Raw genomic sequence first — 14208 nt, forward strand, 5'->3', positions numbered from 1 at the left:
AATTTCGTTTCTTAATTGTCAATAACGCAGGATAATTATTTTAACTTTCGAAAGACATCATTTTAAAATCTTTTTGCATGAATAGAATAAATCATTTATACATGCCTATTGTAGATAAAAACTAGATATTTTAGATTTTTAGCTTTTTGAATGATACTGTTTTAAAATTATTCTACTAATTAAGTTTCGAGATAGAGAATTTACAACGATCTCAAATCTCTGACACAAGAACAGGTGCCTGTCGCTGATAATTGTCATCATCCCGATAGGAGATGTGTTATTAATCAGTCTGTCCCCAAAATCGGCGCAACTAACATAGAAGAAGCTAATTCAGAGAATGTGCGTCCCCGCTTAGGGAAAAAAAGTAAATCATGCGCAGTTCGAGGGAAGGGAGGGGGGTAGGACTGATTTTGTATAATTATTAAATGTATACATGTATGCTGAAGAAAAAATAAAATATGCCAATATGGATATAAAGATTTGATTGTTTTTTCTTTATTATGTGTATAGAGTATGTTTTTTTATATGGAATATTGATCACACTGAAATGATGATATTATGAGTTTGTGCAAGCCAAGCCTCATAATTTTTTCATTTCACATGCTAGATACTATCATTTAGTTAAATAAAGTATTTCGAAAAAAATAGATCGTCCGGGATTCGAACCCGGGACTTTTCACATGTGAAGTTAGAGATATACCACTACACCGTGGAATCGCTTGAAATGAACGAAAACTATATGCGAAGATAAAGTCACTTATACATAAACATATTAAAGTTCGATTTTGTCAAAATTTTACGCAATTGATGGTGTCTAATTTAGACTTTATTAAACAGTTCTAATAGATGTAATAAGAATATAAAGTCCGCAGATAACCTGTTTTATATGTAATAACTCTTCTCATGCCAATGTACTAAAAATAGCGACATGTAATAAATAAAACAAATGGGGCGGGACACTTTGAGAGGGGTGAGAGAAGTCTAGGGTGATTTGGTATAAAATTACATTGAAAAAGCTCAAAATCTCCTTGAAATATCACCCGGAAAGGATGGTGTTACACACAGACAGAATGTATTATTTAAGACCTTGAACTCTGACCTTTTGACCTCAAAATCAATAGAGGTCTTCCTCAGGCCGCAGGGAGTTGATATGTAAAATGTCATTGTAAAAGTTCAAAGAGTTCTTGAGATATTGCGCGGAAACGAAAAAGTTATAACAGAGAGAATCTGCGAATTTATGACCTTGACCTTTGCTCTTTTGACCTCAAAATCAAAAGGTTTCTTCTTTGGTCCATAGGGAGTTGCTATGCAAAATTTCATAGCGAAAGCTCAAAGGGTTCTCGAGATATCGTGTGGAAACGAAAGCGTTACAGACAGACAGACAGAAAGACAGACGGACGGACATACGGACAGACGGACAGACCCAAATGAATATCCCCATTTTTCAAGCGGGGGACAATATAAAAAAGATATACAAGATATATACACATCGCAGCTCCTCGATACAACAGGTAAACGTATTGTTACATCGATTTCTACAAATCGATTGCTTTTAAATCCATTCTTCAACAAGAATTCGTAGCGTAATTGATAAGGTCGCGGGCAATGAAGAGTAGACCCGGGTTCAATGATGACCTTATGCACAATTTTTTTTGTTGCATTAATTTTTTCTTTCCATTTTTATTTGAAATTAGATAAAATTAATGCTATTATACATGTACCAGGCAAAAGTTAATTTCTTTAGTTAAAAAATAAGCCAATTATTCAATATAAAAGATGCAAATGAATGTTAACTTAAAGGTAACTGAAATGTATGTGCCATTCAGTCGACTGAGTGGTAACTGAATTATCACGGAAAGGTCACGGTAAAGGGTCTATTTAGTGACTTTTCAGTGACCATTCAGTGGGCATTCAGATACCACTCAATCGACTGAATGGTGGATTTTCATCCTGTGGTGAAATCTGATATTACTCATGATGTTTAAGATGTACGTAATTCTTCTGACTGTATTGTTTTAGTGACACCTGGTATTACTTATGATGTTCAAGAGATACTGTAAAATCACATATTTTCATGGAGTCAGATTTTCGTGGCTTGAGGAAAAACTCTTTGCTCATGGGAATTTGATTTCTTGGATGTAGAATTCTTTAGTAATTATGAATGTCGCATTTTACATTTCGTGATGGACATGAATTCGTGGGTCTCTTAACACCCCGAAAAAAACGTAAGTTAAACCCCACAAAAATTTGTGATTTCACAGTACGTATTTCTTCTCATTGTAATGTTTTAGTGACACCTGATATTACTTTTGATATAAAAAATGTAGGTAATTTTTCTTATTGTATTGTCTGATGCCTGATATTACTCATGTTGTTTAAGATGTCCGTATTTCTTCTAACTGTATTGTCCGACACCTGACATTACTTATGATGTTTAAGACGTATGTATTTCTTCTGATGGTATTGTATGACACCTGATATTACTTATTATGTTTGGAATGTACTTTTGCTTCCTGATTGTATTGTATTAGTGACACTTGATATTTCTTATGATGTTTAAAATGTACGTATTTCTTCTGATTGTATTGTCCTTATGACACCTGATATTACTTATGATGTTTTAAGATGAACGTATTTTTCCTAATTGTATTGTTTTGGTGACACTTTTGATGTTTTAGATGTCCATACTTGTTCTCCCCCTATTTGTATTTTTTAAAATGCCATTGTGAGTTTTCGTGCTTTTCGTTTTCAAATATTTCACTCTCTACTCGGCAATCTAAATATATATATTTAATTAAATGGAATTCATTCATAAAGTTGTTAAAATACTTAATTAGAAGCAATGTTGTAATTTCAATGATATTAAAGAAAGGAATATAGTCAAGTTTCGATTAAAAAAATAATGAAACAAAAGACAGAACCTGAAAATTGACATAGGGTCTTGAGTTATAGCATTTTGACATCAGAACAGGAAGCTAAATTTGCTTGCAATCACGAAATTGTATGTTTATGAAAGGAGAACACGCCATTTGTCCATTCCTTTTGCCTATTTCACCGGAGGGTATCTTCAAATAATTGTTTGTTGTGTTAATTTGATGAAAAATATCAAAAGATGTCGAAGATGATTGTTTTCTGTATTCTGTTTGATAAGACAAATATTCAGCTTAATGAAAAAAGTCAAAAAACTAAGAGCACAAGCAGAAACGAGAATGGCTTAAATGAATTACATGGACATAACGAAGAGTACTAGTATTGAAGCACAACAGTCATAAAAACTGTAAGAAATAGGATCAGAGCAAATCATTTTGATTGAAAAAAAAGATCACATCAACATACCACGCTGTTTAAAACACATATATGATACATTGATAAAAAAAAAGGTTATATATATTAACACTGGGTATTCATACAATTCATACAAATTTCCGTAAATCTAGCATTCAGTGGAGTACCGAATATCGTTTCCCACATTACCTGTTAGATCATTATTTATTCACTGATTTTCTTTCTTAAGTTCGATAATCATAAGGAAGAAAAGGCGTATGATACTCTCAACAGGAAGACTTTCTTATCCAGGACACCCGAACCCAGCTCAGATGGATTAGGGATTTTATTTGATAATCGATTTCCTGACTGACGCTTTTCATATTATTCGTTAGTCCATTATTTATGCACTAAATTGACGACGGATTTTTCCATTATTTCCATATCATAACGAGGAGCACACTGCGGTTGTGATCGGTCGGCAGGGGATGCTCACTCGTCTATGGCATTTTATCCCACCTCTGATGTTTCAGAGGTTCGTGTTTGCCCTGCTCCTATTTTGTATTGTTAATGGACTTGATCTTGAATACTTTTCGTTAGCTTCATATGTTTCATTGCATTTATGATGACAGTTCCATAACGTTTAATATTTAATAGACATTTTTTTTTTACTTAAGATCCACTGCCAAGAGTCCAGCTCTTAAGAGTTCGGATAAGTGTTAGGGAGTGGAAATATGTTATTAGATCAATGAGTTCAATAGCTCGCTTTAACTGAAGATTGTATAAAGGACAAGATAGGGTAAGACCAGTATTTGGCCCCCGGTTTTGGGTGTATTTCAGAATGATCCAAATGTTTATCCATAAAAACCTGTTGTCACCCCTGCCACAAAATGAGTGTTGGTTTTAAGATTAAGTATATACAGAGGTCACAGTAAGGTCAGGAAATAGGCCAATTTTCGAAATTTCTCCTTTTTATGCAAATTTTCATTAATTTTACAGCATATGTTCTTTCGGAAAACATAGAGCACACGCTTGCCTATCTACCAAATTTATATATTTTATACACTGATATCAGATGCAGTTTATGTGTAAAAATCTCAGATAGGCAAGTTTGTGCTCTATGTTTTTCGAAAAGAAATGTATCCCAAATATGATGAAATTTCATCAGAATTGAGGAAATTTGGGAAAACGTCATATTTCTGCACCCTCTAGTGGCTTCCATGTAAGCTTTGAATCCAAATTAGTGCTTGTCTTAAAGTAAGCATCATTTTAACTTCTTAACTACAAACTGTCACAATTTTACCAGTGATCTGATTTTTTATATAAAATAAGGGGCTGTTACCCTATCTTGTCCTTTTTTATTGATACGATAACGTTGTCAAGAAAATGATTTCATTCTAAATTCATATGTTAACTGACATTTTTATACAAATTGATTGGCCATTTTCTCACTTTGAATAGTCTGTGTTTTTTTTTTCTGTTTGCTCCGATCATGAAAAGGAGTTCAATGCAGGATTGACCGTAGAATTGGAATACGTAATCCTCCATATTTTCTTATGATAAACTAGTTCTCAGAATGACATCATGCTTCCAATATGTGCCAAATATGTCCTGTAATTTGTACAAAGCATTTGTACAAAGTATGTTTGTTTCTATGTGCAGTTTAATCATTATTTATACAAACTCAAAGAATAATGCGTCTGACTTTTAAAGATGAAATAATGTGTCTGAGATTTACTGTATAACGGGTATTTTTTACATGCTGCTAATTTTTACTAATTTTTACGAGTTTTATAAATCTGTTTAATCTAAAAGCGTAAAATTTCACAGAATTAAAAAATGCATCGCCTAGATTTTGAACATCGTATTATATTTTTTTATAGTATAGAGTACATGTACTTTGGTGCTATCACTGTCATTAAGCTAACAAATTGGAGGGTATAGAATTAGTACTGACAACCATTGGTATTGCAACTTATGGTTTTAATTGATCATGAATTAGGATAAAACAAGTAAATCTTAATTAATACACAAATTATACAAACATCGTCAATTACCTGCTTCCTTTGACGGGACGTATAACATATATAATTTTTGATAATGACTTAATTTTTACAGACTGAAGTTTTCAAATTATATCCGTTTTTCAAGACGTTGACCCCTTCTTCCTTTTCATTTTTATTTGCTTTCAGTGAAAACTTCGACATTACCAGGTATAATGCATTGAAAAATCCGTGTCCGCTGTTATTCTGCCAACTTAATCATAATCATTTGAGTTGTCTCTCTTTGTTTTCATTAAAATGAAGACAGGCACGTGATGCACAACAATAATGATGCGACGACATTTGTATTAATACGTAATATCGCGAGAAATTCGCAGTGATCTAACTTACTAGCGCTCTTTTGCGGGGAAGTCGAGAAACTCTAGATTTACAGTAGTTACAATCAAATGATTCAAACAATTAAATGCCAAAAGTATAATGTTTTGCTACGAATTGCCTCCACATGGTACATTGTCACATAAGGAAAGTTTATAATATTTTATCAACTCTCGGAATGTGAAGATTTTCAATGAAAATTTAATGAGAAGAGACTGCTTTGTTCAAAATATCGTTAAAAACGTAACATTTGAGAATATGCTCGTCTTAAAAATTAATAGGACTGACTCAGTGATTTCTAAGCAAGGTATTCCACCAGGATTTTTTTTACTTAATCTGTTCTTATAAACTCTACAATGACCGATCTTGCTTTGTATTCAATAGCACGTTTGTCCCCATCCAACAGACGTTTCCTACCTCCATCGCGAAAGAGCCCCGCAAAGTTGAGTAATCGCGATATCTAGTATTGAAAAAGGAATAAATTCAGGGCATGTGATATATAAAGGTATTTAGATGAATATACATATCGTAATTTAATGAATCGTCACTGGTTTTCACGGGAACAATTTCGTCTTTATTTTACATCGGGTTGTCCAGACACATGGGAAACATGTATTTGTATGTTAACCATTCAAAATGCTAAAGGGTTGATCTGGAATTTCACCTCCAATGATTTTAATTTTTACGGAAATGATCATTCGTAAAAAATTAACTCGGAAAAAATTAAATCATCTCATTTTATTTTAACCAAATTTCGTAATAATTTACAGCAGAAAAAATTAACCGGTAGGTGCAATCTTAGCTGTTCACATTTTTGGGTCTCATGTTAATAAAACCAAGGTATTATTTTACATTAACACGCTAAGTATGATCCGTAAAGAGTTCTCTTATTATTTTCGTCCCTCTAAGAATTGCTCGGTACTGTGATAAGAAATAAATTCAAAAGTGAGTAAACCATCGAAAGCGACCATTATTTCTCAGAAATACACAGCAAAACTGTCGTTGAGTGATAAAATATCAAACTACGAGCTCTTAGGAGAACAGAATTCTCATTCTGTGACCGAGTGTGCCGCGATGTGTCAAAGAGAGTGCGTCTTATTTGGTTTTAACCCTGGAATCAAGAAATGTCGTACCCACAAGAAAAGATTAACGTCTGGGCTGTCTGATGAGGCCGGTTGGAGATACTACTCGGTTAACGGTAAGTATATCTTTTTTTTTTTTTTTTTTTTTTTTTTTTTTACATTCTCTTAGCTTCTTTGGATTTTTTAGGTCCTTCTCGAGAGGACACGATTTTTTTTATCACGTTTGATACGATAGACAGAGTTGGAAAACATGGTCATTGTATCACCTAAGAATCTACAAAATGTTCAATTTCACTGTATTGTATCATGCATAAAAAGGATATCATAATTTTACTACATTTTCAACATCTGTTTCAGTGTCTAAATTATTTATCGTCTTATCTACAAATGTATTCCTCTTTTACATTTCTTTCAAAATCAGAGTATTGAAAATAATTGTATTTAATTTTAAAATACTTTTAATCATGCCCTTAATCAAAGATTTGTATCAAATAGAAAACAAGAATGAACTTAGATAATGAGGAACAGTTTATCATAAACTGCATTGTATGTTTAGTTTCAACAATTAACATTTATATATCACGCAGGCATTATATATCCTCTCACGTCTCACTCTCACATACGCATAATATGATCCCGACATTTTTATAGATTGTGTTTTTTCAGCCATACCCAAAGATTGTAACGAACTTTGTGAAGAGGGACAAACCATCACAGGGGTGTATGATATATACCCCTACAATACATTAACCATTCCAATAAGTGTCTACTGCGATATGACCACAATGGACGGTGGATGGACGGTATGTTATTTATTTTAGAAATACAAGCACTTAATATAACACATCTTGTTTTTGTTGTTTTAAGGATTGTAGGATTGTATTGTAGTTTATATCAAAACATATGGATCCTATTAATGTTCGAAGCAATAAATTGAATTGTTATGCATAACACAATCCAAAACAAAAAGGGAAAATCAAAATTCCCTTTTTTTTCACCCAACGTTTACAATCTGAAGTCATTTTGGTCTTAAAATCCTTATTTGTGTCTCCACAAGTTCCTTTTTTGAAGATTTTTCTTAAGTATTTGAGGAACGTTCCTCTTTATACACTTCAGATGCATTTGTTATGACCAGACTTTTGAGGAACGTTCCTCTTTCTACACTTCTGGTGCATTTCTTATAACCAAGCATTTGAGGAACGTTCCTCTCTCTCTCTCTCTCTCTCTCTCTCTCTCTCTGAACTTCAGATTCATTTAGTATGACCAGACATTTGAGGAACGTTCCTCTCTCTTAACTTCAGATACATTTGTTATGACCAGACATTTGAGGAACGTTCCTCTCTCTGAACTTCAGATGCATTTGTTATGACCAGACATTTGAGGAACATTCCTCTCTCTAAACTAAGATGAATTTATTATCACTAGACATTTGAGTAACGTTCCTCTCTTACATGTGCACATACAGCGTGTATTTTTAAATACTTTAAGAATCTTAACACATGAGACATTTTAGGAACGTTCCTCTCTCAAATTCACTTTTTCTGAAGACATCTCATGAATGGTCAAACATCAGGCATTTGAGGAACGTTCCTCGCTCGAATTTAATTATTACTGTAGGCATCTCAAGGATTGTCAAATATCAGGCATTTGAGGAACGTTCCTCTCACAAATGGTTGTCTCATGAATTGTAAAACATTAGGCATTTCAGGAACGTTCCTCACTAAAATTTAACATTGTTCACACAGGATACTTACACATATGAGAAACGTTCCTCTCTCAGATTTGTATATGTTGAAACCTTATTCATATTAAATCAGGCATTTGAGGAACGTTCCTCTCACAAATGGTTGTATTTCTGTTGATTACTTATACCTCATGAAGCTTGCAACCCGTGCATTTGAGGAACGTTCCTCTGTCTTGTAATGAATATCTGTTGATACATTGCAAAGCCCACTTAAAAATATCTTTAAAGGAACGTTCCTCTCTAACATTATCATGTGTTTTGTGATATTATATTAGTTTTTATCGTACATGAAGAATTTGGGAAACATTTCTCTCTTTTATATGAAATGCAGTACATATTCATAGAAACATTTTTTATCTGTACACACTCTACAAAATATATATGAAAAATCATTTTGTCATTTTATAAAGTACTTTTTGAATTAAGGCTTTCTTTAAGCATAATATAAACTAGGTACAGGAACAAACAAATTTTTCCACTTCGGAACAAGCATGTGCAATGTGCGGTGTTCATGTATCAACTCAAAGGGCTTTTTCACTGAATGGCATTGTGATCACATATTACAATGTCTTGGTTAACAGGTTAATACCCACAGTATTTTTCCTTTCTACCACGAAATTAAACCAAAGTTGTGATGAAGGTCAACCATGTTTCTTTCTCGGTTACATCTTTCCCTCATAATAGAGACGATTCCAATTCCTTGGTCTCCAAAGGTTCATAGCATTTTTTCATCAGTCAAAGTAAAACAGCCTCAACAAGTTTCTTGGGTGTCATCTTCTGTAGGAAAAATCTCACATTCAGTACAGCGGCATGTTGTATTATCAAAGATGTGTTTCAGGCAAAGTTAGAATAATCGAAACAATGTGTACATAATAACAAGTTTTGATGTATCATCTAAAAATTAAATAGACTGGAAAAATCGATATAAAAAAAATTGCAAAAGTTAAATTAAAATTTTGAACTTTAAATTGCCCATGAATTATGAAAGCATTTCCATTTTGTATTAAGAATATTGCAAAATTGACACTTTCTATCTTTCTCATACTATTTTAATGAAATACTGTAAATGTTTTATATTTAGAGTGTACTATATTTGGCGGAAGTTGATATTTTAATCAGTTAGCGTAGGTATGATTTAGCACATTTTAATGTTTTATGTTTAAGACATTTAGTGTTGTACTTAAATTAGCGGATGTTTCTTTCCGCCAAAAAGCTAAAAAGAATACACCGCCAAATGTTACACGTTTACAGTAAAAACTCTGACTTGCAAATTATGTCTGAGAAAAATCATTCTCCTTTATATCTTGCATGTAACACTAATTTAAAAACTAAGTGACAATTGGAAATGTAAATTATAATAATATATAGGTCTTAAGCTCCATACTCCTCCAATGAACATTTTATATACATGTATGATAATATAAGTCATCAATTTTTTAAATTTATTTCTCTTTTTCCATAGTGCATGTAGGTGTCATATAATATTTCATGGGTTTTATTAATGTATTCTTTAATTTACACGAACCTATTTTCATTCTGAATCTAAATTTGTATTATATTGTAGTACTATTGTGTATTTCTTAAAACTGAAGAATTGATTCTATAATAGGGATTTGTCTAGTAACCCTAATTCCTGCATCATTCTCTACTTTAAAGATAAAGACTTGATGTCTTCCTGGCCCCAGCTCACATTGTAATTGTTATTAATCACTGCCAATCATATATGCTCATGGAACACTAGCTATAGGCGATCAGCTCTGGCAACTATCTGTCCCCTGTGACTTCATGGACAGTAAAGATCAGTGCTGATGCTATGATGACTTGATCGTGTTATAGATAAACATGTCTCTGCAGTCAGAAGATTGAAGCAATTTACATTGTAGAACAGAACTCAAACAGTGAGAGAATTAAGATCTTGTTAGAGTTTTAAATTTTACTCCTTAAAATTTGGATAGTTTCAATATATTTAAAGAACAAAAAATGTAATGAAATTTATATACGCTGTAAAACTTTACTAATTATTCTAGTTCGGGAATAACAAATCTCAGGCTAAAATCTGGTTTGTACATATTAAATGCAAAGAAACATTACACAGAATTATTTTGTAAAAAAAAAAAAAAATAATAATAATGTGAAAACAACATCTCCTGCACTTAATTGTCAGATCTTAAGGAAGCAGGAATAAGAATCCATATTTCCAAAAAAAAAAACCCTAGGCTTAAAAAATGTTTTATTGATTTAGAATATTTTATTAAATTATTAGCACATGTATTAAAAGAAATTTTGTACTGAGTAATACAGTTCTACAATTTTTTATTTTTATTGATTGGCAATTGCTCATCTTCCTTCCCCCTTTTCAAAGTTAGATACTTTGATTATGAAACTATCTTTGATTTAATTGTTAATTTCAGAAACATGCACTCTGAATTTCACAGATTTCCTATATCTTTGGGATTTAATAATTGAGCCAGCTGCAGCAAGGTCAAAAGTCTATGTTATCTGTAAAACTCGAGGTCAATTTATATAACCCCGGTCTTATCTGCTTTCATTATGTAGAAATAATTTAAGAAGATTTTCTTCAACTCTTTGAAATTACATTCACCAACACTGGAACACTGAGTTTCTAAGAATAAGAATTTCATTGGTGTACATATCAGGCATGTGTTATAAAAATGAACCTTTCTTATGAAACTGAATAGTGCATTTTTTCTCAGCTTTAACCTAATAAATAAATAAAACAAAATTACGGCTATATATGCATAAAATGATGGAAGTATCAACTTGTGAAACCGTTACTCGTATTTTTAGTAATACTATTTTTCTTTTATCAGGAACCGGACACTGAGTACACAAGACATGATCTGCCGATCGATCATACATATAAAATGTTTAACTAATATACAATTTTTTAAGATCTGAATTAATACTTATTTATAATTAGATAATGCATATACTTAAGTTATTGTTAAAGTATTAAACTAATCCTTAACAAAAGGTGTATGTAGGAATATAAACAAGATGCCCCCTTTGGATTTTTTTTAGAATAAAATATATTTTTCAGTGGGATAGTGATGATTGACAACTAAAAGAAACTTCATATTCACTCTATTTTGGACTGCATTCCACTTTGATTAATATTAAAAATCTATTAAAACAATTAATGCAATACATAAAATGTGAGTTTGTAATAAATTATTTATTTATTTTTTTTTTTTTTTTTTAGAAAAGATTAATATATAGAATGACAAAAAAACCCTTTAAGATAAAGGTTTTGTTATATATGTTTCTTTAAATTGTATACATGTACTTAAGCTTTGATCATAATCCTTGCAGTTGACAACACAACAAAATATGCCTAGAATTTTTATAAAAATAGAAAAAAATTTCCCGGTAAATTGTTTCAAAAAAGTGTATAAATCTTTTATAATTAGTTTTTTTTTTAAATTTTATCCTTATTATTCTAACCGCAGCATATAGTTTAAAAGGATACAATATTAAGTATAATAATTTATTGAATTTGTGTCTTTTTTTCCATAATATTTCAAGATAACCAATTTATAGTAAAATTTTAACATGTTTTTTTAGCAGGGTATGATATCAGACAAGGTCACTATATTGCTAGCAAAGAAAAACACATGATTTTAATATATTAAGTACTCCTGTTCATACACACAAGTAAAAGAGCTAACAATATCTTGGGAAAGAATAAACATTTGACCAGTGACCACTTAGTGAAGCCGACGAAGCGATAATTGTCTCCGAGTTTAAGATTTCAGCATTGGCTATACATAAACAAACTATACGGCTCTGTTTCATCTAAACACATTAATTCTTTGACACACTAGATTATTCCTTTGAGCCTCTTTGAATGTGTTCTGCTCTGCTCTAAAACCATCAGAATTAACAGTGCTGAGCATCTAGTCAAGCACGGATGATTTTTGGATTGAACTAGGTGAAACACAGCTATTGTTCTCTTTATCAAATCAATTAATGTTTTATTAAAAGAAAGTAAATAAGACACTGACTTGGCATATAAAATATACCTGAGGTCTGTCCAAAACTTTAATTCAAAATAGAGTGTTCGTCTCTTATCAATAATGTATAGTTAATGCATGGACATGTTAAATCATGCCAGTTTACAAATTAAAAATATACCCGGTAATACAAATTAAAAACACTAAATAAATATGTATATTTTGCATATTTTTGGAAAGTATATAGGATACGTTCAGTGGCAAGGGGGGGGGTAATTTTTTAAGGAGCAAATTCTCAATCAAAGTTTCCTGTGTTAGGAAGCCAAAACAATTAGTATAGGCATGGACCCCACCCATCCCCACTCCCACCCCCCAAAAAATAAATAAATAAATTGAGATAAGTAAATGATGAATAATAAAAAAAAAATTAACAAAATACAGTAAAACATGATTTTTGCCAACACACTTATGTTGAATTGAGTTACAGCGAAGTGCTTTTATTCCCTGTGACTTAATTATGTATTTTTACCTTCATAACGAATTTCGCTCATAATAATGCAAAATCATCCGTCGATCCCTGGCACTGCTTTTTAAACATGTTTTACTTGTATTCAATATAATTAATCTATTTCCTGCCATGTACAGCATTTGAAAACATATATTATATAGGAATTCATAGAATTTCTAATTTCCCCAACTAATAATGAAAATTATGACTACGGTACTTACTTGATTTGTTTACGACACTTTAATCATTTCTCTGAAATGTTGCTGCAAGTGGTGTCATGAGGGTATTCATTTTCTTTTACATTGAAATCCAGGGCATATCATTTTGTCTAAAATTAAAGTAAATTTTTCATTTTAATTTACTGGTATTTGGAAGTGTCTGACAGCTTATAGATTGATCAACTCTGACTAAGTTATTGATAAGATATTTTAGTTTAGTTTTTATGCAAACAAAGCATACAAAGAATTTTCATAAATTGATAATAATATTATTTGCATATATACCTTAATAAATCCTTAACTGTGAAGAACTGCAACATCCTGTTTTATTCAACAATCTTTCGATGTGATAATCATCTTCTGATTTGAAATCGTGAACATTTTGGTAGGGTTGAGAGATGGATGTGTCCAAGACTGATAACACACCCAAGATTATCAGTGTGCAGTGTTTTGATTGACATTTCTTCAGTTAGTGGCACCACATGTTTCCATTCAAATATGTATGGAAGGGTCGCAGTTGCACATGTGAACAGCTATCATTTAAATGCAACTGTCGTTTGAAGGGGAATTCGAAATTGGAGAAATTAGACATTGATATATCTGTGTGTTATACTGTGTTATACTGTGATAATTAAAGTTATATAATTAGTTTTGGTCAAAAAACTGCGTGATGAAGTAAGTAGAGACACATGCATGATTTTCAAATGTCAATGGATGTTCAACTTATAGAGAATTTACTGGTCAATGCACTGACTTTTCATAAATTAATCTTGGATGAACTATACTAAAAAGCTAAGGGTAAGATTCTTTTCCTGAAAGATTTTTTCATTTAATAAATATCATAAAATTTCAATTGTTAAAGAAAATTGTTTATTTTAGTGTAAGAAAGCATTGCTTTATACAACAGATTTATATCATAATAGTAAATGCAGGGGACCAGGGGAATGGTATAACTTTTTTGATCAATTCCTTGTTGTAGATTTATGTCTCTTGCACGATTCAAACAGTTGCCCTTTTTTCTCATTTAAAGTAAAAATAAA

General features: G+C 31.6%; 1 long non-coding RNA gene across 1 annotated transcript; it reads right to left on the minus strand.

Annotated features, from left to right (window-relative positions):
• Nucleotides 1–7758: 7758 nt before the first annotated feature.
• Nucleotides 7759–13784, minus strand: LOC134276568 (uncharacterized). Its single transcript, XR_009994076.1, has 3 exons — nt 13454–13784; nt 13172–13278; nt 7759–9245 (listed from the first exon to the last, which is right to left on the minus strand). It is a non-coding gene; the product is annotated as an uncharacterized LOC134276568 (long non-coding RNA).
• Between the last annotated feature and the right edge of the window lie 424 nt (nt 13785–14208).

Source organism: Saccostrea cucullata, unplaced genomic scaffold (assembly GCF_032062105.1).
Source record: "Saccostrea cucullata isolate Sc308-1 unplaced genomic scaffold, CSIRO_AGI_Scuc_v1 ctg822, whole genome shotgun sequence".
Taxonomy (NCBI): Eukaryota; Metazoa; Mollusca; class Bivalvia; order Ostreida; family Ostreidae; genus Saccostrea; species Saccostrea cuccullata.